The 23,704-nt window shown below is 38.0% G+C and overlaps 1 protein-coding gene across 1 annotated transcript in view; it reads left to right on the top strand.

Annotated features, from left to right (window-relative positions):
* Nucleotides 1-23,704, top strand: part of CTNNA2 (catenin alpha 2) — a 1,514,496-nt gene that overhangs the window by 762,882 nt on the left and 727,910 nt on the right.

Raw genomic sequence — 23,704 nt, 5'->3', positions numbered from 1 at the left:
CAGAGGAATTACTAATTGCTATAAATGTACTCGGGGCATATGAAAGTGTTCTGCCTCCATTTATGTCCAGATTTTTTCCATCATTACCTTTCAAGGGCAAAGAATAATAACATCTTAGAGCAGAAAAGACACTTAGGAGTCAAATCCCGTCTTTACCTATATAAGACTGGGGAAGAATTTACTAATTGAAGCATTAATAACTGTGACAAATAAAGTGGAATCAATGCTGTACTAATGAACTACAAATATGATTTCATACCTGCCTTGTATAATTATCTTATATTAATGAACAAACAAACAAAGAAGCAAGTTAAAATCTGATTTATTATTAAGCACAAACTGTGGGAGTTTTCTGTTTGTGTAGAAAGTACCTGTGACAATCACCTTTAAACTATTGTCAGAGTTCTGTTCAAAATAGATCAAGACAAACAGAACCAGAAATATATTGTGTACAATGACAGCAGGATTGGGCGATGATCAACTTTGAAAGACTTGGTTCCTCTCAGTGATTCAGTGATCGGAGGCAATCCTGATGAACTTTGGATAGAAAATTCCATTTGCGTCCAGAAAGAGAAATATGGAGATTGAATGTAAATCAATACATGCTATGTCCACTTTTTTCCTGTGGTTTTTTTTCCTTTTCTTCTGATGTTTCTCTCTCAACATAATTCATAAAAAATATATAGTTTAAAAGTTAATATTCCTTTATAATCAGAATTTTTTTAAATGTTAAAAAATATATTGATAATTGTAATCCACCTTAGGTTTACTCCCTCAAACAAGGTAAACCCCCAATGAGCTTGGAGACTAGAGTATCAAAATGAGGAAACCTAATACTTGACTGAACTAATTAAGTAACTCTATTATAGGCAGGGCATGCTTTAGAGTAAGGTTTTCAAATCATGTTTGGGGAAAAAACAATAAACCACATTTTATTCTGTTCTTTTCAACTGGGATAAAGCACTCTGGTTCCAAGAGACAAGGTCCTATCAGACCAGATAGCTAGTCACATAGACTGATATAGGTTGAAATCCTATTAAAATCATGACATCCATTTGAGCAGCTAGAAGAAGCACATGCAATGAGAACAGAGCTTCGACATTTTGCTGAGTCTTTGTTGCACAAGTTTGTTTGTACAAGTCTCTGTGCAGAAAGCTCTGAAGATAAAGCCAGACCAGGGAACTGACTGCTGTCTTCTTGAAATCATCTCATGAGGCTTTGGAGTAGACAATCTTAGGCTCAAGCTCCTCAAACACAAAGAATGACTCGTGATAGAATTGTATTACAGATTTGGAATGAAGCTCAAAGGCAAGGCAGTTTGGTCCTACCTCAAAGAATGAATTTGGCCTACAATTACTCCATCAAGTAACTCTACTTTCTCTGCTGGAATACATTTTGTGTGACTCTGTTCCATGAGGCAAATCATTTCATTCATTTTCAGATGATTCTTTATATATTTTCCTACAATGTTTTCCCCCTCCCTGTAGAGCTGAAATCTGCCTTACAGAATCACAGAATTGAAGAGTTCCCAGAAACCTTAAAATTCAACTCATAAAAAAAGAGAATCCCTAATATCCTAACTGAATAGTGGTTATCCAGCTTCTCTGAAGACTTCCACGCATGGGAAAATCTGCACCATTAAAGGTATCTCATTCCAGCACTAATTGTTAGGAAGTTCTTTCTGACATCAAGACTAATTTATCTTTGCAACTTCTGCCTTTTGTTTCTCATTCTACCCTCTGATGTCAAAAAGAACAAGTCTAATCTTTCTTCTCATGATAGTCCTTCAAATATGGAAGCCAGTTTTTTGTTTTGTTTTATTTTGATTGTCACCTCATCTTTCAATTTTTCTCTTCTCTTAGTATAATCTTTTCCACTTCATTCAACTGATCATCCTAGGACATGCTTATCAATTCCTCTGCCTTCCTGGTACTTCTCCTTGGGAGATCCCCTCAGTATATCATTTCCCTTAATCTATGGAACACAGAATTGCAATTTCTAGTTGTTTATGCTAACTTTCTCCTCCAGGTAAAGGAAAATAGGTCTGATTGATCATTGGTGCTACTTTACTTGGTCTCTCCCTTCTTCCATTGGTCAAGTCAGAGGAAGAACTAGCTAGGGACTGTACCTTCAATTCTTTCATTGTGCAGGCTGAGATCTCATGGGCAAACCATAGGGTTGAACTGGAGAGTTTATACCTGTAAAGATCATAAAGGGTGAAAAATAAGCTGTGGGTCTTAGCAAACAAGGTTGACCTTATATTGTGAAACAGAATAGAATATAATCCATGTTCTGAGATAGGAAAGCATGGGGCATGCCCAAGGAATGGAAGAAAAAAGGCAGAAATGATCTAGCAGCAACATCTAAGGGGCAATCAAAAACCAGAGTTTGGATTGGGCCAGATTTCAGCAAAACCAGGAATCCTACGATATCCACCTGGAATCAAGCTTTCAGGTGATTCAATACAGAAAATGTCCCTCTATCCTTTTAAGCCAATGTTTGTGTTGTGTGACCCATCCTCTTTGCCCCTCTGCAAGCATTTTAGAAATGGACAGCTCCAGTCTGCCACTGCCTAGTCCCTTATTAAGTAGCTGTGTTGTAATAGCTCCAAACACTTTTCCCCAGACTGCCACAGGTGAAAGACTCCCCCTTTTGAGACTTTCTTTTTTCACTTTGTCTAGGTCTCTCTGTTGCTAAAAGTTCATATTTATCTCCTGCCCTTCCCCTACTCCACAGTCAGCTATTTCAGAGGCCATTTACTATGTATTGTTATATCTTTATCACCTAATGGGGAGCCTCTTATATAAACTGTACTTAATTTATGTTTGTTGATGTGAACAAATTGAAATCGTCCACACCCAGCAAGAAGTTGATTTAACCAAATTCATTTCCCAATAAAATCCATTTAATTTTTTGAAGTTTTTTTTTTTTTTTTTAAAGAATTCATTGGTAGGGAGATATGCCAGTGAGTAATGCTTATGCAATGCAGATCAGAAACCTGTTCTGCAATTTATACACCTTGATAACTTCAGAGAGAGTTTTAATGCTATCTTGGACACTAGAAAATTAAGTACGTTTTTCCCAGGGACACCAAGCCATTATGTGTCACAGGCAAGAATTTTATCTCAAAGATCCCAAGCTCTGAAGTCAGATTCTTAACTGTCTCCCTTATGTCATGTTCTCTTCTCTCTACAATATATTATTATCAAGTCCTGCCCTAAACCTAAACTTGCCCTGAACATCTCTCAGGGAGCAATCCATGCAAAAACAGCTCTTTTTAGTGTGCTTAAAGAATGCTCATGATATCCAAAAAAATGGGGAAGTGAAGAGGGAAAGCTTCACGGAAGTATAGAATCAGTTCACTTTAAGACATGACATATACTTCACAATCTAATGTGGTAAAATAAGAAAGGAATGGCTCTGGAATCAGAAAATCCAGATTCAAAAACTCACTGAAGCTTACTATCTGTGTGATCTTGGGCAAATTCTCTCTTGGACATATTTTCCCCATCTAAAATAGGCATCGTCTCTGCAGTCCCTTCCAGAGATAAATCCATAATCTGAGACTTACAGGATTTTCTCTTTCATCTCCCTGTATTAAGAAAATCCCTTTCTACTTAGGAAACTGTTGTTTGACTTACCTGAATGTGGTCCATCCTGATCCATAAAGAGAATACTTAACCAAACATATAGCTTTGAAATTTTCCTTTAGCAGCATCCCTGGTAACACTTTATTTTTTTTTATTAATTTTATAATTATACATTTTTGACAGTATATATGCATGAGTAATTTTTTTATAACATTATCCCTTGTATTCATTTTTTCCAGATTTTCCCCTCCCTCCCTCTACTCCCTCCCCTAGATGACAAGCAATCCCATACATTTTTCATGTGTTACAGTATAACCCAGATACAATGTATGTGTGTAAATACCATTTTCTTGTTGCATGTTAAGTATCGGATTCCGAAGGTATAAGTAACCTGGGTAGAAGGACAGTAGTGCTAACAATTTACATTCGCTTCCCAGTGTTCCTTCTCTGGGTGTAGCTGTTTCTGTCCATCATTGATCAGCTGGAAGTGAGTTGGATCTTCTCTATGTTGAAGATATCACACTTTCATCAGAATACATCCTCATATAGTATTGTTGTTGAAGTATATAATGATCTCCTGGTCTTGCTCATTTCATTCAGCATCAGTTCATGTAAGTCTCTCCAGGTTTTTCTGAATTCATCCTCCTGGTCATTTCTTACAGAGCATTAATATTCCATAGCCTTCAGATGCCTGGTAACACTTTAAAAAGCAGAGGAATTTCTATTTTTTCCTAGACCATAATGACTCGACACTTGTTTTATCACAGGATCACAGAATTCTATGGTTGGAAGAGATCTTAGGAGGTATTTAGTTCAACTCAAAGCCAATAAACAACCTCTTCTGCAAAATATCTGACAAGTAGCCATTCAGCCTTTTCTGGAAGGTCTCCAACAAAGAGGAAATTCCTATCTCCTAAAGCCATTCATGCCCATAATGGATAGTTCCAGGGGTTAGAAAAATATTTTTTATACATTGTCCCTGATTCTTCCCTGATTCTATGAGGCTAGAAAACTAATTCTAATCCACGACATGATTCCCCATCAAATTCTTGGGAAAAACAAAACAAAACAAAACAAAAAAAAACTTATGTCTAATACCTTGTCCCTCAACCCCAACCTCTCTTCTCCAAAGTAAAAATCCCTATGTCTTTCAACCAATCTATAAAAGGCATTGACTTAAGGCCTTTAAGAATTCTAATTATTAAATTTAACTAAATTCTAAATCACAGCTTGTCAAGATCTTTTGAGGTCCTGTCTCTGACATTCCATGCATGTCCTGTCAAGCTTTGTGTTGTTTTCAAATGACCATGCCATTTATGCCAGTATCTTAGTTATTAATAAAATTTTCAAATATAATTTGGTCTAGGGCAGAGCCTTGAAGTTCACCACCAAAGACCATTTTCTAATCTAACATAGAACCATTGACAATAGTTCTTTAAATCTGTCAATTCAGCTATTTCCAAGTTCTTCTAATTGTACTATTGTCTAGATCACACCTTTTCGTCTTTTTTATGACTTGCTTGAAATACTTTATGGGATGACTTGCAAACATCTAGATAAGCTATATTTATGATATTCCTTTGATATACCAGGATAGTAACCCTGTCTATCAAAAATGAAAATAAATCTAGTTTGGCTTGACTTCTTCCAATAAGCAGTGTGAAGGCAGAGTAGATTGAGTGCTGAATCTGGCATCTGGAAGATCTGAATCAGATTCTCCCACAGTCCCTTTATAAAGGTATGATTTAGGGCAAGTCTTTCAGCCTCAGTTTTCTCTTCTATAAAATGGGGACAATAATAACACATCTCTCATGGATGTTGTGAGGGTAAAATGAGATAATCTTTATTAATTGCTTATTATTTTTAGCATTAACTTTATTGATCATCAGGTTTCTCCTCTATGAAACACTAGAATTGTACAAGATGATCTAAAAAAATGCTTTCCAGTAAAAAGTATGCCTTGTGTTATAGTAGATAGCAGATGAATTAATCAATGAATAAAAACAATTATTAAGCTTTTACTGCGTGGTAAGGCTCATGGTAAGAGCTGGGAATGAAATTGAAGATGGGAATTTTTCTAATACTCATGGACCTTACATTCCGATAGGAAAAGATAATACATATAAGGAAGTGAAGACCAGAGAAGGGTGTTTTAGTTTTGGAAGTATTGAGAGAAACAATAGATCATTTAAGACATAGATTAACATGCTCTTTCCACAGGTATTGGTATTTTAATTTGAAACAGTTATCTCAAGCCTGAAGTGAGCTGATTGACTCAGCTCCATCCCTATTCCTCCATGGTATGTGAAATTCTAGTTTGGATTGTGGAACAATAGTAGTACGCTGAAAAATGTCTGAGTCAGGATAAGGCTACATAAGTCTCTGGGAGTTCAGAGGAGGTCCTTGATTAAAGAAACTTAGCTTTGATGTTTGCTTCAGATTTTACTACCTTGAAATAAAGTATTTTAGTAATCCTGAGTAAATATCTTCTGTCAGATTCTTAGTTCCCTTGTTATCAAATGGAGAGTGCTATATAACATTATTATGAGAATTGTGTTCTGAAAACTTTAGGGTACTACAAATATGAATTATTACTGTGACTTTACTCACAGAAGTCAAGGAATAAATTCAATAGATCTCACGTGGAAGGGAATCAATGGAGTTTGGTCAAGAAGAAATTCAAATTGATATCTCCAAGAAGTTTGGCACACTGGAATGGGACAATTGGAGCTGGGGTTAAGAGACAAGGTGTTGGCTACTAGTAGACACTGGCGAACACATCATAGAGTGAAAACAACCAGACTATCTCTAGTGCAATCACTGACATCAGGCAAATAGAATGGAAGCATTGGGAGGAAGGGCATGAGTGATATTGTGTTTTCCCTTTGTATGCCCAGAATAGTGAGAGGCTTGCCTCCTTTCTTGTTCTCTAGATCTTCCCACCCTCATTGTGTTTTAGTGGAGCTGGGAGAAAAAAAAAAAAAAAAAAAAAAATATATATATATATATATATATATATATATATATATATATGTATATATATTCTATTTTGCTGGTGCTATTTTGTTTTCCTGGTTCCCTTGTAATAAATTAGTTTGGTCCAGAAGGAAGGCAATCAAGAAAGCTTGATAAGAAGCATAACTTTGAAAGATGATCTGTTGATCTGTACATAATAAAGACCTGGAATTTCATTTAATTTAAAAAAAAATAAATGAGTTTGTCCCTATCATCTGTGGACATGCCATCTTTGGAGAGCAGATTATACATCGAGAAATTCTGTTATACTTTGACATTGCCATGCAAATGTAGAAAGCTAAATTTTTTTAATGTACAATTTAATTTTATTAATGATCTTATAATTTTTTAAAGCTTGAACTTATGACTCACTTAAATCTTCCCTAAGAAAATGAACATGGTGACTCTAAAGATGTAAGAACAGGTCTAAGAAGCTAAAATTACAAAGGGCAAGGAAGAAAAGAACATGTAATCCTCACATCCATTGAGATCTAATGTTACAATAAAATAATTGTTAAATCATCCTATTTTATAACTCCTTGCCAGATGTATGATGCAATTGTTCTTTTACATTCAGGAAGATGAATGCTTGCTGTAGGATGAGGTTAAAGTATAATAATCTGTATAATTATGTATTTTCTTTTCAAAAAAGTTTAAGGGAGAAGTCCTATATTACTCTTGCTCTGCTGTTTGCTATGATGAACTCAGCAATAACATTGTCTCAGTTTCTCTTAAGGTATCAATTCCTCTCCTAGAGCATGGGGATTTTTTCTGAATATGACATTCTCTTTTTCACATTTCTAAAGACCAGTCAGTGCATTATTGATCACTGTCAATAGAAAATCTTTAGAAAGGTTTCATCTGAACCTAAATCTACATTCTTAAAACCAAAATTAGGTCTTTAGTCACCAACACAGATTTATTCATTCATTCAACAAATAATGAGGGCTATGAGATTTAAAAAAAAAAAAAAACATGCAAAAATGATAGAATTTCAGAGCTGGAAGGATCTCAACTATTCTAACCTCGGCAAAATAAAACAAGGAACATCATAGCCGAGTGGTGGCCATCTGACCTCAGCTATATGATCAGTGTGTTTATCATTAAGAAGAAAAACATGAATTCAAATATGAGCTCAGACACTTCCTAGTCATATAAACCTGGGCAAGTCATTTAACTCTATTTGGCTCAGTTTTCTCATCCAAAAAAAGAGCTGGGCCTATAGTAATCTAGTATTTGATAATTCCAGCATCTGGAATGGGAATTCACTATTTGACAATAATTGCTGTGAAAACTGGAAAATAATACATCAGAAATTTGGCATAGAACTATATCTCACACCCCACATCAAAATAAGGTCAAAATGGTTACATGCTTTGGGATAAAGAATGATATAAAAAACTTAGGAAAACAAAGGACAATTTACATATCAAATCTTTGGAGAAGACAGAAATTTATGACCAAAAATGAACTAGAGAACATTATGAAAGGCAAACTGGACAGTTTTGGTTGCATTAAATTAAAAAGGTTTTGCACAAAAAAACCCAACAGAAATGAGATTAGAAGGAAAGTACAAAGCTGGGGAAAATCTTTACAGCCAGTGTTTATGATAAAGGTCTCATTTGTAAAACACATAAAGAACAGTGCCAAATTTATAAGAATACAAATCATTCCCCAATTGATAAGTGGTCAAAGGATATGAATAGAGAATTTTCAAATAATGAAATTAAAGTCATCTATATTCATATGGAAAAATGCTCTAAATCATTACTGATTAGATAAATGCTAACTAAAACAACTCTGAGGTACCATCTTACACCTCTCAGATTGGTTAAGATGACAGGAAAATATAATGATAAATGCTGGAGGGGATGTGGGAAAACTGGGACACTAAGGCATTGGTGGTAGAGTTGCAGAATGATCCAACCATTCTGGAGAGCAATCTGTAACTATGCCCAAAGGGCTACACGCATATCCTTTAACCCAGCTGTGTCATTATTGGGTCTGTACTTAAGGAAATCCTAAAGGAGGGAACAGGACACACATGTGTAAAAACATTTATAGCAGCTCAATTATTAGCAAAGAATTGGAATATGAATAGATGTCCATCAATTAAAGAATGGCTGAACAATTTGTGGCATATGAGGGTAATGTAATATTACTGTTCTATAAATATGATGAACAAGCTGATTTAAAAAAAAAAAAAAACCTGGAAAGAGTTACATGAACTGATGCTGAGTGAAACACGCAGAACCAGGATTACATTGTACACAATAACAGCAAGAATGTATAATGATCATCTATGAAAGACGTATGATCCAAAGCAATCCCAATAGGTTTTGGACAGAAAATAGAATCTGTGTTCAGAAAAAGGACTAAGGAGACTGAATGTAAATCAATACATTCTATGTTGACTTCTTCTTTTTTTTTTATCTTCCCCATTGCTTTTTCTCTCCCAATATGATTCATGAAGTAATGTGTATTGAAAAATAAATAAATTTACTAGAGAAAAAAAAAGAGCTAGAGAAGGAAATGGCAAAATATAAACAAAACTACAAATAGAGTCACAAAGAGTTGGTTGGGCATGATTGAAATGACTCAACAATGACAAAAAGCAGTCAAGGTCTTCATCTCAAATTATACCTCTTCTTAGAAACTGCAGCCCTTGTCCTTATCATCACAGGGTTCAGCAGCTCTCTCTTATGCTCTGTACTACTTGTTTCCTCCCACTCTTCTAACTGTGGCTCTGAGATGCTCAGACATTCATTGTCTTGAGATGTTATTTCCCTAACTTTTTTTTTTTTTTTTTTTTTTTTTTTAATGGGGGACTATGAGTACAAAATACTAAGTGCAACTGAGTTGATGTGCTGGTTAGTTTAGCTGATTTGTTTTTCTTTTTTTCTTTGTTATATTTTAAGGGATGAGTTTATAATAGGTGTTTATTAAAAAATAAATGTGATTTGGAAACAAAATATATTTTTTTCTTAAAAGAAATATCAGGAGAAAAATAATGAAGCTGCACTGAGTAAAGCAAAGTACATTTCCATCCATAAAATTGTATCAGTTTCTGATATTACATCACGTGACAATCCCAAGGCCTTTGATTCAAAGAATTATGTGCTGGACACTAAAAAAAAAAAAAAAAAAAAAAAAAAAAAAAAAAAAAGATGAAAGGTAAGAAAGAGGAGAGAAGGAAAGGAAGAAGGGAGAAAGGAAGAATGGAGGCAGGAAGAAAAGAAGGAAAGAAAAACAAAGAAAGTAGGGAAGGAAGAAAGGAGTAAGGGAGAAAGGAAAGGAAGAAAGAAGGAAAGAAAGAAAAGAATAAAGAAGAGAGGGGAGAAGGAAGGGAAGAAGAAAGGAAGGGAGGGAGGGGGGAAAGAAGGAAGGAAAGGAAGAAAAGAAAGAAGGAAGGAAGGAAGGAAGGAAGGAAGGAAGGAAGGAAGGAAGGAAGAAAAGAAAGAAGGAAGGAAGAAAGGAGAGGAAGGAAGGAAGGAAGGAAGGAAGGAAGGAAGGAAGGAAGGAAGGAAGGAAGGAAGGAAGGAAGGAAGGAAGGAAGGAAAGGAGGGAGAGAGGGAGGGAGGGAGGGAGGGAGGGAGGGAAGAAGGAAGGAAGGAAGGAAGGAAGGAAGGAAGGAAGGAAGGAAGGGAGGGAGGGAGGGAAGAAGGAAGGAAGGAAGAAAAGAGAAGAAGGAAGGAAGGAGGGAAGGAAGGAAGGAAGGAAGGAAGGAAGGAAGGAAGGAAGGAAGGAAGGAAGGAAGGAAGGAAGGAAGGAAGGAAGGAAGGAAGGAAGGAAGGGAGAGAGGGAGGGAGGGAGGGAGGGAGGAAGGAAGGAAGGAAGGAAGGAAGGGAGGGAGAAAAGAGAAGAAGGAAGGAAGGAAGGAAGGAAGGAAGGAAGGAAGGAAGGAAGGAAGGAAGGAAGGAAGGAAGGAAGGAAGGAAGGAAGGAAGGAAGGAAGGAAGGAAGGAAGGAAGGGAGAGAGGGAGGGAGGGAGGGAGGGAGGAAGGAAGGAAGGAAGGAAGGAAGGGAGGGAGGGAGAAAAGAGAAGAAGGAAGGAAGGGAGGGAAAACAGACAATTTCTGCCCTCAAGGAGCTTACAAGTTAATAAAGACAGCCCACAGAGGAAGCTGAAAAGTGCGAGGAGAAAAGCAGCCCCGGCGCTGGCGGGGATAAGGAGAGCCTGCGCCGAGCTTCCTCCTCAGGAGCCCCGAGTCTGCGCAGAGGGTCCCGCAGAGGGGACTGACCATGTCAATTTCGGGATAATGAGATTTCCCCACGATGAGTTTCCAGGGGAAGGAAATCAAAAGGGAGATGATCATGTGAAGATTTAAAGTTGGAGGAGAGTCAGTGATCAGCGAATTTAGCCCCTCATTCTACACGGGTGGAAACTGAGTCCCAGAAAGTGACACAACTTAATGTAAACCAAACTCTAGAAGAGCGGGAACAGGATCACGTGCTCTAAGTCCAAAGCCAGTTTTCCCGCTTCCCAAAGAGGCCGGGGAACCAGGTCCAGGGGCTTCGGGCTGGGCTGTTGGGAAAGGCGGCCCTGAGGGATAAAACGATATCCCAAGGACAAGCCTTGGAGATTCCTCGGAGTCAGGAAACCAGGGTCCATGGAACGGACAAAGGCCCGGAGCCACAGTCTCCAAGGGCGCAGCGTTTGGGGACACAAACTGGCTTCTTCGGGCAGCGCTGGCTCAGGCGGAGGCGTCCCCTTCGCAGCCCCAGCCCCCGCCACGTGACCTGTGGCTTTCAGGGGAGGGCGGGGCTGAGCTGCAGCCGAGGCTTTTTTTGGCGGATCCCACCCTGACTTTGTGTTTTCTCAAGTCTACACACATCGCAAGGAGAGCCTCAACCTCGGAGACTTCACGGCGTAGCTGGGATGTTAATCACACTCACACTCACACACACACACACACACAACCTCGGAGACTTCACGGCGTAGATCTCACACACACACACACACACACACACACACACACACACACACACACACACACACACACACACTCACATACACCCGCGCGCGCTTCTCCCCCCCCCCGCACGCACAAACTCTCTCCCGAACAGAAGGGAACGGCCGCCACGCTGCGTGTTAAAACTAACAAGGATAAATCAGAAATCCACTTAGCGCGGAAGCGGGTGACATATTTTATGTGTACATTGCCGGTCTCCGCGACGCTCCGGGAGGAGGGCGGCAGTAAAGGCGGCGCATTAATACCCGAAGTGGCGGAGACGCGGCGGCGAACGCTCGCGCCCAGAAGCTCCCTTAATAAAAGCGCTATTGCGAGTTATATGACCCACAGCAAATCGACTTCAGCTGCGGCTTTTATTTAGCAATTTGGGCCGGCGTTTGCGCGACGAGCCTCCCCCCGTTCGATTTTACGGCAGCCTCCAACATAAATCGTGAGAGGCGATTAGAGAGTAAAGCTGTCAATTCCTAGCAGCCCATAAACTAATGAATTTAAATGTAAAATGGGGGAATTAAAAACATATATATTCTGCGCCTTTTCATCAACTGCTGGCATGCGGAGTGATGGCTAAGATAAACTGCACGAGAAGCGCCGAGCCCAGACGGTCCTCCTTCTAGAAAAAAGCGCTGAGAAAATGAAAGAGAGAGACAGAGACAGAGACAGAGACAGAGACAGAGACAGAGAGACAGAGAGACAGACAGAGATAGAGAGAGAGACAGAGACTGAGAGACAGAGACTGAGAGAGACAGAGACAGAGAGACAGACAGAGATACAGAGAGAGACAGAGACTGAGAGACAGAGACTGAGAGAGACAGAGACAGAGAGAGACTGAGAGACAGAGACAGACAAAGAGAGAGACAGAGAGAGAGACGGAGAGAGACAGAGACTGAGAGACAGAGAGATAGACAGGCAGAGACAGAGACGGAGAGACTGAGAGACAAAGAGACTGAGAGACAGATATAGAGACAGAGAGAGAGAAAGAGGGAGGGGCGGAGAGGAAGAGAGAAAGGGAGAGAGACACGGACAGACAGAGGGAAACAGAGAAAAAGGGAGACAGAGACAGAGACAAAAAAAAGACACTATTCTGGTGAAAAATTAAACCCAAAAGTCATAGGAGACAGTTTGATTAGCCCCTCAGGCACTTCATCTGCGCCGCCTTAGGTGACTCTAACACTAACGCTTAGAGGTGTTTCATAAATGTTACGGACTCCTAGGCAGTGATCTGCACTTAACGGACAAAGAAGTGGAGGTTCAGGGACACGTGATGTGGCGGCCTATAGTAATCTGAGTTCATATTTACTAAATATATAAGTGAACAGAAAGAATTTTATCGCTTAAGAAGAAGAGAGAAAAGGGAAACGAATGAATACAAAATCCTATTCCTAAACTCTCATTTTCTCCGCTATGGATAGAAGCTGCCGCTAATGGATGAGATACTGGAGCTGAAGGAGCTGGGGGCCCAGCCTAGATCTACCTTTAAATAGGACACATTTTTTAACCTCTGATCTTCAGGTTCTTGACCTAACAAGCAAGGCGGATGGACAAAGAATTTCCAAAGATGCTTCCAGTTCTGGCAAACATTAACTCTATGGAAATCTGGAGCTCCTTCCAACTCATCCGGGAACTTGTGACCCCTTCCTTCCTTTCCCGTCACTTTTCCCATGCTGATCCTACATCCCCATGTCACTGGAAATCAATGGTTTGAAACACTGCCGCTTGTGACCACAGTGACCGGGTAGAAAGCAAGGTGATTGTTGAACTAATAGCTCTCTTCCAACAATAACAAATGAGAAGGAAAGTGATGTGGGACCGAGGACGAGTTCTGGATTAATTCCCATGTGGGACAAGGGTCCAGCTTTGGCTGCAGCAGGGGCTGTCCAAGTTCTACGATGAATTCTAGGGATGGTTGGTGAGAACTTAGAGTAACGACAGGCTTTGCCACAGTGACCTCATTAGCCTTTTGGAAAGAATCCCTAGATAACAATATCAATCCCAAGTTTCATCAGCGCCTTGGTCAGAGTGATTCACTTTGATTTCACAAAGCGCAGAGGCGTGTGGCCTGGAGCATTACAGCCATTCACCGAGGTTGGATAACCTGACCCAAGAATGACAAATAAGCATATGGCAACTCTGGAAAGAGGCCTATTTCAGAGGAATGCGGCCCTCTTACAATCCCATTCTGTTCTACTTTAAAAAAAAAAAATTCCTTGAATGAAGTCATCAATGACTTTCTTATCCAACGGATAGATGGCATGCATTTTAACAGCTAAATCTAACAACTGAAATGCGTCCAACTCTTTGTGATCCCATTTGAGGTTTTCTTGGCAAAGATTCCAGAGAGGTTTGTGATTTCCTTCTTCATCTCATTTTATAGATGAGGGATCCCCAATGCAGGGATACAGGAAATGGAACAAGATGTGTGAGTAGCAGAAAAAAAAAAAAAAGCAGTTTGTCTGAATGACAGTCAGTCAATAATAAAGTTAAATGACTCGCCCCGTTAGGAAATATTCAAAATCAGATTTGAATTCCAGTCTTCCTGTCTTCAGGCTAGACACTTTATCCACTTGTTCCTTCATTTAAAAAAAAATAGCTTTAGACTTGTAGAATGGGCAAAGAAGACATGGTAAGGCAGTAGAAGATGTAAAAATATCTGGGGGTATTTGGAGTCTGTAAACTTGATGAATTGTTGCTAATAAAAAATTTTCACGTTGTTAGGATTCTTACAAGGTACTTATGTATTTAGTTCACACTTTTAAAGGAGTTCTCTCATTGGTTCACACATTAGACTTCATACCTTTAGAGAACATATAAAAGATCAGGCCCACTCTCTGAGAGAAGATTCAGAGCCAGGATTCAGTGGGGAGATTCGAAAGTCCAGCAGATCCACAAGTTGGAAGGAAAAGCCTGCTCATGGACTTCCAGGAGATTCAGAACTAGGATTGACTTCCGGGAGAGTCACAAGGCAGAAACTCACAATCTTGCACTCTTGGAGATTCATTCCCACTTCAACTTTTGTGCTGGCTGGAGACATTCGGACAAGAGTTCTCAGGAGCCAAGAAGAGAGTTAGGCCTCTAAGAAAGCTGACTAGGCCCAGGAAAAGATTCAGGATTTTAAAGGACACAATAAAGGATCTGGACTTTAACTCCTGGCTGCATTTTGGGATTATTATACTGAACTGAAAGGAAAGCTGCCTCTAGAAGCTCCCCAAGAAACCTGCTCCCAGAGAACGATTATAATTTAGAGAAAAGAGAACATTACACATGTGATCACAGGCTGCCTTTACTGAGAGTGTTCAAGATGAGAGAGTTCTATTCCCATCACACTCAGCCCTAGTCAGGCAATAACTCTACCTTCCTGTTTGGTTCTCAACAGCACATTTTAGGGAGACAGTTGACAAACTATAGAAAGAGAAGAAAAGACAGCAAAGATAATCAAAGTACTGAGGAGACTCCATATGATGCCGTGTGAATATTGGTTGAAGATTCTAATGATGTTTACACTGAAAAGAAGAAAATTTCAGGGAAGGAAGAATAGTAAATAATCAATTAGCTTGCATATATTAGGTTACAGTTGTATACCATGCATTGTGCCAGGGGCTAATGATATAAATACATCCATCAAGAATAAAACAGTCATCACTTTCAGGGAACTTAAATTCTTATAGGAGAGGCAACAAGTAACTATATGTAAGTATAGGTAAATTATGTAAAGATTAAATTAGTTGTTGAATTATTTCAGTCCCATCTGACTCTTTGTGACCCCAGGTTTTCTTGGCAAAGATGCTGAATGTTTGGCCTTCTGTAACTTGTTTTATAAATGAAGTATTGAGGCAAACAGGGTTAAGGACTTGTGCAGGGGTCACACAGCTAGACAATGTGTAGGGCGACATTTGAATTCAGGAAGATGAGTTGGAAAACTCCAGTTCTGGCACTCTACTGTACCACCTACCTACTCATAGATTAAATACCAAGTAATTTCAAATTACTTTGAAAATTACTTTGATTTTTTTTTCAATTTGAATTGAAATTATTTTGAAAAAAGTGATTTGCGAAAAAGGACACTTGCATTTGGAGGGATTTGGAAAGATAGAAGGTAAATCTTAAAGGAAAGACTGTAAAAGATGAGAATTCTATGACAATGGAATTCATTCCAGAAATAAGGGATGACCTGAGGTACAGGAAATGGATTGTTCACACACTGTTTGTGTGAATCACAGAATCAGTCAATAAATAGGCATTTATTTAGAACTTAATGTGAGTCAGGCACAGGACTAAACACTGCATAGGGGAAGTAATATAAAATGAGTTTTGAAATATAGTTTAGGGACAGATTATTAAGGATTTTAAAAAATAAATAAGGACATTTATAACGGATTCAGAAGCAGAAGCAAGCTACTGATGTTTTTGAATGGGGAGTGACATGGTCACATCTGAGCTTAGGCAGAAAAATTGGTTTGGCAGGAATACAGAGGATGGAGTAGAATAGGGAAAGACTTGAATCTGGAAGATAAATTAGGAGTCTGTTGTAGTCATTTAGATGAAATGCGATGAGTAGCTGAATGTTGATGTAGAAATTGAAACTGCAAGATTTGGAAACTGATCAGTTACATGGGATAAGGAAGACAGAGGAAACAAGAAAAACACTGAGTTTTCATCACTGGGAAAGAGAAAAAAATGGTGATATCATCAATACCAATGTTGAACTTCAGAGAAAGGTGGGTTGGAATAGGGGAAGTTATACTGGATTCTCTTTGGACCATTTTGACTTTGATATATCTTTGAAAGATCTAGTTTGAAATATATGATAGAAAATTGATCATGCAAGATTAAAGTCTGGAATAAAGGCTGGGGTTGGATAAATAGACCTATGATGCATATTATCATTGTGATAATAACTAAACCCAGAGAACTTGATGATGTTACTTTGAAAGAGTGTAGAGAGAAAATTGTACTAGCTAGAACAAAGCCTTGGGAGGTATTCATGATTAAGAGTGATGATAGAGTTGATAAACCATAAAAAGGAGAGGTTAGAAATACAGGAGAGTCAGTAAATCTTCAAGTATCTGAAGGTGATGTTTGTTGTTGTTTGTCCTTCCTTCTAGAAGAGGACCGTGATATCAGGAAGGCCATGCCATGGCATGCGAGTGAGTTGGATTTGATTGAGGGAGGCCTGGGTAAGGTCACTTGCCTCACTTTCCTCTCCAGAGCCATCTGAGACAAGTGGCAAAATATAGATCAAGATGACTGCAGATGATTGAGTTTAAATATAGCTCTAATTACTTACTAGCTGTAAAATATTGGGTAACCCTGATTCGGCTTCAACAATAAAAATGTTGATTGTTTTCATTTGTAGTCAAAAGACTAGAATTAAATCCTGGCCATTCCATTTGAAGGGCTACTAACTGGAAGAGGAATTTTTAAAAATTATATTTTGTGTAAGTCTTTTATTGCTGAGTTGTTTCATTTATCTGATTTTCCATGACCCCACTTATGGTGTTCTTGTTAAAGACACTGGAATGCTTTCCCATTTCTTTTTTAAGCTTATTTTATAGATGAGGAATTTGAGGTGATCAGGGTTTAGGTGACTTAATCAAAGTCACCCAGTTAATAAGTGTCTCAGGCCACATTTAAACTCAGGTCTTTCTGCTTTCAGGACAGACACTCTATCCCCTGCACCACCTAACCACCACCTTGCTTGATCCTAAAAGGCAGAATTATGAGCAAGAGTATTATCTCTTATTAGCTCTTAGAATGTAGTTAAGTCCATGAGGATTTTAAATTGATTTTCTTCTCATAATGCTGTGATAGATCCAACGATACCTAAGGATAAAAATTGCAGATAAAGAATAAAATAAGATAGACCCATTGCAGAGGCAGGTGGATGGCAGCGTATTTATTATTAATGGCAATTTGATATGCTTATCAGAAATCACATAAAAGATACCCTTTAGAAAAATGCATAAGCAGATAAGCATTCATGATGATTATATGGCTTATGTAAAAGAATAAATTAAAAATTAAACAATTAAATATGTGTCAACCTCTACGCTATTTGCCATTGCTAGTCTTTAGTACACATACAAAAGCTAAGAAAATCCCTTGTTCTCATGGAGTTTACATTCTAATAAGAAGTACATAATACACATCGAAAACAGGTGATCATGGTGAAGGATATTGGTTCGGAAAGTTATAGGGATGGTGAACGGAGCCACAGGAGCATGTTTAATTAACCTCCCCAATAGCAAAAGAAGTATTAATTTACTTATGATTTCAAATTTTACAAATTAAAGAGATGGAGGAAGAACAAGGGAAGAAACAAAGTAGGAGGACAAGATAATTTTTGAGATGACCCAGGAATAAAATTAAGTGTGGCTGAAACTATGCTAGTTACCATACACTATATAAAGCCTGGTGTTATCTGAACTGATCTGGTCTGATCTGGGGTCTGAAACACAAAGTGTTAAGTCCTCCAGACTATAGTCTCTGGTGAGGACAGAGAAGCAGCTGGCAATGGCCAAGGAGAAATGTGAGATTAACACAGAGAGATTCCTACTGCTGAGCACCTGGTACCCACAGAAGGTTAAACTGTTCTTTTCTCATTTTGGTTTATGATTGGATTTGGTTTGCATCTTCTTGTTAAGAGTTAGATTTAGAAAAAAAAAATTAAGGATTAAAAAGAACCTTCTTATCAAATAAAACTGGGTTCTCCCAAGCAGGACTGAACCATTGCCTGAAATTCTTTGTAATGCTCCAGTTTTCAATCACTTTAAAGTGATAGAGTTTCTGTCATACCACCTGGGAGACTGGACGGTCTAATAGATATCCTAATTAGATCATTTCCAGCACAGAGAATGCAGGATTGTAACAGCCTAATCACCGTGGGCTGATGCACTCAGGAGGTGACTTCCCAAGCTCAAAGTTAATTGCATCATAATTATTACAAGGTCTGTTCCTAAAAGTGAAAAGAGAGTAAATGGCTCATTTTTGGTGGGGAGGGACATTAACTCTTTCGTACCCATGACATCAGAGTTTGGGGCATCTTACTCAAAGTAGTGGCAGTCATTCAGCACCAAACAGACTCCTATGTTTTAGTCACTTTGCCAAAGACTCAGACATACAGATTCAAAAGGGAAACAGCATTCCATGCTAAGGAGGAAGAGAAAATACACAGAGACATATCACTATGTGCAAAGGAATCTGAGAGGGCATTAGCAATAGGTGCAACTGGGAAGGGTCTCTGGTAAATGATGGTAAGGAAGCTAAGTATTATATTTGAGCTAAATATTGCAGGACTCAGAGGCAGACCTGAGCAAAGAGAACCTTCCAAGCATGGAGGACAGAAAAGAGATGCAAATACATGGAGACTCTACTTGGTGTATGGTGCCTTTTGATCAGTACGGCTAGACGGGAGAGTGTGTGGCAGGCAATGCTGCATATGAAGCCAGAAAAGACTAGAAGGGACCACGTTGTGAAAAGCTTTAAAGACCAAACAAATTAGATAATACAGGGTGTCACAAAAAACCTTAGTGAAGCTTTATGCTTTAATGGAGGAAAACTGCATTAAGGTTTTTGGGAAAACACTTTATTTTAGTCTCAAAACTATAAGGAGTCACTGAAGTGTATGGAGGAGAGCAGTAACATGGAAAGACTCATGATTTCAGGAAATTTCATTTGACCGCAAAGTGTAAGATAAATTTGTATGTAGAGAAACTTGTGGCAGAAAGACCTATTAGGAGCTAACCCTTACTCTTCAATGATTCTTAATTCTGAGAAATTATTAGATGCTAGTTTATTTATGATGGACCCTGAGATGCCATCTAGCCTGAATCCCTCCTTTCTTCTCCCTTAGAGAAGGCATGAGCGGTTGGGAATGCTCAGGGAATTGAGTATGAAAATAGAGTGAATGTGTAGAGAGAGATTAGACCTTCCTAGAACCCAGACAAACAAGGGGCTTTATGATTTGTTGAGAAGGGTTGATAAATAAGAGAATTGAACATAAAAATTCAATACTGAATAATCCTTAAATCAGATAATCTTTAAGAAAATCCAGTGTAATTAGAGGCATGTTTGTGAAAATGTCAGCCTTCTCCCCCTACCCTAAGTGAAATAATGCTCTTATCTTGAAATTAAAGCTGTAGAGTTAAAAATCTTAATTCTACTACTCATTTCTCTTTGTGAGTTTCCTCATCTTTAAAATGAAGGAATTGGATAATAAAAAGACATTGATTGTAACCCAGAGCAGGTCACTTAATCCCTCTCCATCTCCTGATCAGTTAGGGACAAAAAGAGGTGCTTGGTTCAGTGACCACTAAAATTCATCAGAGGGTACAATCTGTGATCTTAATGATATTCTGACACCTGCCTCAGAGGTGGAGTGGTAGGCAAGGTGACTCTTTTATATACAATTTAGCTTTGTGTTCTGTGGCAAGGAGATTCTGGTCCTTTCTCCCTTCTTACAGTACATCAGACATCTTTACCAAAATCTCTCTTATCGGTTTTCCCCATGTGCGTAAAAGGTAGGTAGTTTATGAATTTTTAATATTCCCGTCAAGTTCTTATAAGAAGAAACTACTATGGAAGGTGTATGGGGATGCTTGTATTCTGGGCAGGAAAGTGGATCTTAATCTCCAAATAATAAATGTTATCTCAATGGCTTACTCCAGAGAGGGAATGTGTCTCTGTAAATCCTGAAAGCCTTAGTAGAATGGGGCTTCTCTGTGACTCCCCTGCCCATTCCTCTGCATCCTTTCCCTCTCCCACCACGCTAATCCCAGCATCCATTGCTTACATCCTGTCAATATCTCCTTGAATCCACCTTCACTAACAGGAGATGGGGAAGGCCTATTTCTTTGCACTTACAAAGTTGCTTATGAAGAGACTGAAAGAACACAAAATTGAAAGAAGGAAGTGAACATAAGAGAGGAAATCAGAGGAGTAAATATTGTTATGATGAGGATTATTTAAGCTAACTAAAGCTTAAGTTAGATCCTCAAGACCATGGCTTGTTTCATTTCTGTCTGTATACCCCCAAAGCCAGAGGCAATATGGCAAAGTTGAAGAGTATTGAAGCCAGAAGGATCTGAGTTCGAGTCCCTTTTGCAGTGGGACTAACCTTTCTTTCCTTCTGTTTTCTTCTTGATGTTCAGTCACTTTTTTATTGCCCAGGCTCACAATCATCAAATATTTGTGGCCAGATTTGAGCTCAGGAAGATGAGTTTTCCTCCCTTCAGCACTTTCCACCTAGCTGCCCTTTGCTATCAACATTCAAAGGTGAACATTTTCAGTGGAATTTCCAATCTCTATTGGTAGTGAAATTTTCATAGAATAAGATAAAAATTTTAGAGTTGAAAGAGACCTCACAGATGATCAAGTTCAATATCTCCATTTTACAGATGGAGAAACTGAAGCTGAGAAAGCTAAGTGATTTTTCTGGAATTTCAGAGTTAATTACTTATTGGCAGTTGGATGATATACAGTGATAGAGTGTTGAATTTGGAGTCATGAGGATCTAAATTAGAATCCTCTCTTGGATATCTGTTGTGTAGATAATTCACTTAATATCTCTCAGCCTTAGTTTTCTCAACTTTTAAATGGGTATAATAATGGCATTGTTATTGTGGGGATCAAACATGATAACATATATATGGCATTTTGCAAACCTTAAAGTGGCAAATAAGTGATAGTACAGTATTTGTATAAATCAATCAATTAGTTAATGAAATCATTTTAAATTATTAATAATATGAAAGAATTTCATATATAAATATAATAAATGTTTATTGTCTATAAATAAAGATAAATAAAATTAAAATATAAAGGAAAAAATAAAGATACATTTAAAAATATATTAGATTTATTGACTAAATAATTAATTAAAATTTATTAATTAGTATCAGGGCTGCTATCACCATTAGCATTTACATTATTATGATAAAGAGGAGTCTCACTTGGGTACAAGTTGTATCTCTTTCACCTCCCAAATTTTATCAGTCCATATGCTACTATCCCTCATTCCCATAATGCATCTCTCCATTGCCCTTTGGATGACAATCCAAATTTAAATCCTTTTTTGAATGTGCCTTCCCATCACTCATAGCCACCTACCATCCCCAAGAGATGTACTTTGTTTTAGAGAGAAACTTAAAATTACAAAAGAATACAGCTTACTCTCTTCTTCCTGTGAAATTCTGGACCGAGCTAAATAACGTTGTACAATCTTTCTCTAAAATGTATATAATTATAAGCTAATTTCCATTCTATGTCACCTGAATTGTCCTATGTATACCTATATAGCTATGAAGCCTTTTGAAATTGAACTAAGACCCAAACAAAAAAATCCTGTTCCTCCAGGAAGAACAGTAAAAGTTAAGGTTATATTGATAAATTGAGGCTGTTTAATGGAGGACTTAGAATGCTCCATGGGGCAGTAGACAAAGGGCCAACCCTGATGTTAGGAAGACCTGGCCTCAGAGACTTACCACCTGATTGATCTTGGCAAATTGATTTACTCTGCTTGCCTCAGTTTCCTCATTTGTAAGATCAGCTAGAGAAAAAAATGACAAACTACTCTAGTATCTTTGCCAAGAAAACCCCAAATGGAAGCACAAAGAGCCAATATAATTAAAAAACGAATGGCCAAACAATAACAAAAGGATGCTAGGTAGAATATTATGGATATTGTGTTATGAGCATTGAGAAACTATTGGGAATTATTGAGTCAGAAAATTAAATGATAAGCATTCGTGTTTAAAACATCTGTCCAGTGGAAGAATAGATGTGGATTAAGGGATCATGTTGTGACTTTTCTGTAAGTGTTACTTAACAGAAAAGTCACATAAAGATAAGAGCATTTGTATTAAGCATCATAAGAACGCTTTTACAGTTTTATGGTATCTATCAACAAGCATTTATGTGCTACTGGGTGGCAGGCCTTGTGCTTGGTCCTGGAGACACAAAAGGAAGAGCAAAATTGCCCCTTCTCTCTAAAAATTTATATTCTAAACATCAAGGGAGATGACATACGAATTCACATGAATATATAAACACATACATGTATATGTAACATATATATGCATACATATATGAATGACACACATATGGGGGGGCAGTTACTATTTTTTGAGGAAACCTAAAAAGGCGACATATAGGGAGAGATCCCTGACCCTAACTAGGAGCTTTAAGGGGCAGAGGTAAGGAAGAAGAATATTTATGGAAGGGTAGCCAGTTCAGAGGAAGATAAATGGGAGGGGAGGGGGAATATTGTTTTGGATCAGCAGCAGAAAGGCCAGTTTGGATGGTCTGATAAATGTCTACAGGCAATTCTGACTGGAAAATTAAATTGTTCCTAATCTAATTACTCTTCTGTTTCTAACTTTTGATGTCCAAATTAGTTACAGAGGCACATTTGAAATTACCCAGACCAAATCCCTCATTATAACAAAGGTAAACTGAGTCTAGAGGGCCATGTCCCTGGTCAGTGGCAAAGTTGGAAGTCATCCCAGTGTTCTTTCCATAATCCTCAAAATTATCTTGAATATCCCTGAAATTTGAAAAGGAAGAAAAAAATATTCGGTCTGTCTCTTTTGATTCATAACTTTGAATCAACCTTAAGAAAGATCTCTAATGCTTTGCTGTGAAATTCTACATTTGGTTCTTTCTGCCCTTCATCACTTGGATGAAAATATTGAATGTATGAGATTTTTATGTTTTTAGATGACTACAAAGTAAAAGTAAATAGTTAATGGGATAAATAGTAGAATCTTAAAATTAAAAAAAAAATCTTGAAATCCTTAGCCAACTTGAAATAAAATGGGAATGAAAATAAAATCCTCTTTTCACTGACAACTTTAGTTTCATAAGTACAAAATGTACAAAGTAGAGGAAACCTAGCTTCTTGATAGTGGATAACTTGCGGACATTTTAATCAGCTACTCTGGATAATAGTAAGAAGAATATTATGTAAAAAAGCAAACAAAGAACAAGAACAATAAACAATAAACCTCAAAGTCTATAATCTGTATCCCAAAATACATCTGCAAGAAACCTCTGTTTTTCTATGGTTCTTGACCCAATCTAACATGCTTCTCCCATGCTAATCTATCTCCTTCATAAAAGGTTCTCCATTGAAGTC

This window comes from Sminthopsis crassicaudata, chromosome 2 (genome assembly GCF_048593235.1).
Source record: "Sminthopsis crassicaudata isolate SCR6 chromosome 2, ASM4859323v1, whole genome shotgun sequence".
Lineage (NCBI taxonomy): Eukaryota > Metazoa > Chordata > Mammalia > Dasyuromorphia > Dasyuridae > Sminthopsis > Sminthopsis crassicaudata.
The sequence above is the reverse complement of the archived record's forward strand: the minus strand, read 5'-3'. Positions and strand labels throughout refer to the sequence as shown.